The sequence below is a fragment of the Cebus imitator genome, unplaced genomic scaffold (assembly GCF_001604975.1).
Source record: "Cebus imitator isolate Cc_AM_T3 unplaced genomic scaffold, Cebus_imitator-1.0 Scaffold93, whole genome shotgun sequence".
In the NCBI taxonomy this organism is placed as follows: domain Eukaryota; kingdom Metazoa; phylum Chordata; class Mammalia; order Primates; family Cebidae; genus Cebus; species Cebus imitator.
In genome coordinates, this window is record NW_016107408.1 from 5,908,089 (window position 1) to 5,912,317 (window position 4,229).

Consider the following 4,229-nt stretch of genomic DNA (forward strand, 5'->3'; position numbering starts at 1 on the left):
GCACTTTGGGAGGCCAAGGCAGGTGGATCAGTTGAGGTCAGGAATTCAAGACCAGCCTGGACAACACGGTGAAACCCCATCTCTGCTAAAAATAGAACAATTAGCCTAGCATGGTGCCACGTACCTGTAATCCCAGCTACTCAGGAGGCTGAGGCAGGAGAATCGCTTGAACCCGGGGGTGGGTTGAGGTTGCAGTGAGTGGAGATCACCCACTGCACTCCAGCCTGGGCAACAGAGTGAGATTCTTTCTCAAAAAAAAAAAAAAATCAGGCTGGGCGCGGTGGCTCACGCCTGTAATCCTAGCACTTTGGGAGGCTGAGGTGGGTGGATCACCTGAGGTCAGGAGTTCAAGACCAGCCTGACCATCATGGTGAAACCCCATCTTTAAAAAAAGAAAAAATCAAAAATTAGTCAGGATGGTGGTGTGTGCCTGTAGTCTAAGCTACTTGGGAGGCTGAGGCAGGAGGATCACTTGAGTCCAGAGGTCGAAGGTGTAGTGAGCTGAGATCATGCTACTGCACTCCAGCCTAAGCAATTCCAGATTTCACTGGATGACCTGCTCCTTGTGAGCACACTTCAGTAAAGTATTTTGGCACAGCCAACATCAAGTAGATCATACCATGAGTGGCCCTTGGGCTAGTTGAAATGGAATGGAACTTAGAAACCATACCTCCCTACAAGGGCCCATTCAATCAGGGCAGAGGTGAGCAAAGCAGCCCCTTCTCTGCACACTTTTTGCTTAGCCTCACCTCTGACCTCTATCAGTGCTGAGCCTTAATCTCCACTCTTACTATTATATGATCTCAGGTAAATAATACCTTTCTTTCTTTTCTTTTCTTTTTTTTTTTTTTTTGAGACAGAGTTTTGCTCTTGTTGCCCAGGCTGGAGTGCAATGGTGTGATATCTTGGCTCACTGCAACCTCTACCTCCCAGATTCAAGCAATTCTCCTGCCTCAGCCTTCTGAGTAGCTGGGATTACAGGCATGCACCACCATGCCAGGCTAATTTTCTATTTTAGTAGAGACAAGGTTTCTCCATGTTGGTCAGGCTGATCTCGAACTCCCAACCTCAGGTGATCTGCCTGCCTCAGTCTCTCAAAGTGCTGAGATTACAGGGGTGAGCCACCGCACCCGGCCATAACGTGACCTTTCTGAGTCTCAGTTTCTTATGTGTAAAATGGGGCTAGAGATTCCTCCCAGGTACTCTGTTATAATAGGAACTGAATGAGATCATCTTTCATAAAGTACCCAGCCCAGCAGCTGGCACTTCCAAATGTTTGCTGTTCTTATCAGTTGTCCATTAATTCAGCAGGCATCATTGTACTCTCCTGTATGCAATTGGCCAGAAAGATAAAATGCCGCAGGCTCTCACAGTCTGGTTGGGAGGCAACAGTCACAAATCTGACTCTCTGAGTCTGTGATAAATGCTGAGTAGAGCTTTCTGAGTAAGAAAAGAGAAAGCAGAAATTCTGACCAGTTAGAAGTCCACGCCCTTATCTTTATTTCCATTGATTCATTTTAATTGACAACGTGACTTTCTTTTTTTTTTGAGACAGTCTTGCTCTTTCATCCTTGCTGTCATGCAGTGGCATGATCTCGGCTCACTGCAACTTCTGTCTCCCAGGTTCAAGCGATTCTCCTGCCTCAGCCTCATGAACAGCTGGGACTATAGGCTCGTGCCACTATGCCCAGCTAATTGTTTGTATTTTTAGTGGAGATAGAGTTTCACCATGTTGGCCAGGCTGGTCTCAAACTCCTGACCTCAGATGATCAGTCTGCCTTGGCCTCCAAAATTGCTGGGATTATAGGCATGAGCCACCTTGCCTGGCCAATAACATGACCATTTGACCCATCTTCATCCTTTGTGTTGTTTTTCTTCTTTGTTTTTTTTGAAACAAAGTCTCTCTCTGTCACTCAGGCTGGAGTACAATGTTGTAATCTCGGCTTACTGCAACCTCAGTCTCCTGGGCTTAAGCAAGCTCCTGCCTCAGCTTCCGAAGTAGCTGGGAACTACAGGTATGAGCCACCATGTCTGGCTAATTTTTTTTTTTTTGTACTTTTAGCAGAGACAGGTTTTTGCTATGTTGGCGAAGCTGGTCTTGAACTCCTGACATCAAGTGATCCACCTGCCTCAGCCTCCCAGAGTGTTGGGATTACAGGCATGAGCCGCCTCGCCAAGCCTGTTTTAGTTTTTCTTAGAGAACCTCAATTGAGGCTGGGCACAGTGGCTCATGCCTGTAATCCCAGCACTCTTGGAGGCAGAGATGGGCGGATCACCTGAAGTCAAGAGTTTGAGATCAGCCTGGTCAACATGGCGAAACTGCCCCTCTACTAAAAGTACAAAATTAGCCGGGCGTGGTGGTGCACACCTTTAATCCCAGCTATCCCAGCTACTCGGGAGGCTGAGGTAGGAGAATTGCTTTTTAAATTTTATTTATTTTATTTTATTTTTATTTATTTATTTATTTATTTATTTTTTGAGACGGAGTTTCGCTCCTGTTACCCAGGCTGGAGTGCAATGGCGCGATCTCGGCTCACCGCAACCTCCGCCTCCTGGGTTCAGGCAATTCTCCTGCCTCAGCCTCCTGAGTAGCTGGGATTACAGGCACGCGCCAGCATGCCCAGCTAATGTTTTTTGTATTTTTAGTAGAGACGGGGTTTCACCATGTTGACCAGGATGGTCTCGATCTCCTGACCTCGTGATCCACCCGCCTCGGCCTCCCAAAGTGCTGGGATTACAGGCTTGAGCCACCGCGCCCGGCCCATTTTTATTTATTTATTTTTTTTGAGACGGAGTTTCGCTCCTGTTACCCAGGCTGGAGTGCAATGGCGCGATCTCGGCTCACCGCAACCTCCGCCTCCTGGGTTCAGGCAATTCTCCTGCCTCAGCCTCCTGAGTAGCTGGGATTACAGGCACGCGCCACCATGCCCAGCTAATTTTTTGTATTTTTAGTAGAGACGGGGTTTCACCATGTTGACCAGGATGGTCTCGATCTCTTGACCTCGTGATCCACCTGCCTCGGCCTCCCAAAGTGCTGCTGGGATTACAGGCTTGAGCCACCGCGCCCGGCTTTATTTATTTTATTTTTTTATTTTTTTTAAAAAGATGGGGTTTCACCATGTTGGTCAGGCTGGTCTTGAACTCCTGACCTCAGGTGATCCGCCCACCTTGGCCTCCAAAGTGCTTGGATTACAGGCCTGAGCCACCACCCCCGGCTGGTAGGAGAATTGTTTGAACCTGGGAGGCAGAGAGAGATCGCACCATTGCACTCCAGCCTGGGCAACAGAGCGAGACTCTGTCTCAAAATAAATAAATTTTTAAAAATAAAAATACAAAAATTAGGCTGGGTGCGGTGGCTCACACTTGTAATCCCAGCACTTTGGGAGGCCAAGGTGGTGGATCACCTGAGGTCAGGAATTTGAGACCAGCCTGACCAACATGGTGAGACCCCATCTTTACTAAAAATGCAAAAAATAGCTGGGTATGGTGGCAGGTGCCTGTAATCTCAGCCACTTGGGAGGCTGAGGCAGAAGAATCGCTTGAACCCGGGAGGCAGAGGATGCCATGAGCCAGGATGGTGCCACTGCACTCCAGCCTGGGCCACAGAGTGAAACTCCATCTCAGAAAAAAAAAAGAACAAAATGGGCCTAAGGGGAAGCGGGAAATGTTTGTTCAAGTTGGACTCTGAAACCTTGATTTTATTTGGGAAATTTATTTACTCTTCTTTGAATCCTGTCTAGTGTGTTACTGAAATTTGTTCAGAGTGAAGTCTACTTTGACCTTTTACCCTCCCCCCACTTCCTGGCCAAATGTCTCAGGACTAGCAGGGAGGTGGCACTGTAATGGAAACAGCTCACCCCGAGGTCTGTCCTCTGCTCTGCTGGCTGAGCAATTTGCTTGTACCTTGCTCATTATCACATAGGGCTGAGGTGTCTGGATAGAATTCTGGGTTATGGCCAGGCCTGGTGGCTCACGCCTGTAATCCTAGCACTTTGAGAGGCTGAGGCGGGTGGACTGCCTGAGCTCAGGAGTTCCAGACCAGCCTCGGGAACCGGGTAAAACCACATCTCTACTACAAACAAAAAATTAGCCAGTTGTGGTGGGGTGTGCCTGTAATCCCAGCTATTTAGGAGGCTGAGACAGGAGAATCGCTTGAACCTGGGAGGCGGAGGTTGCAGTAAGGTGAGATCACGCCATTACACTCTAGCCTGGCAACAGAGCAAGACTCT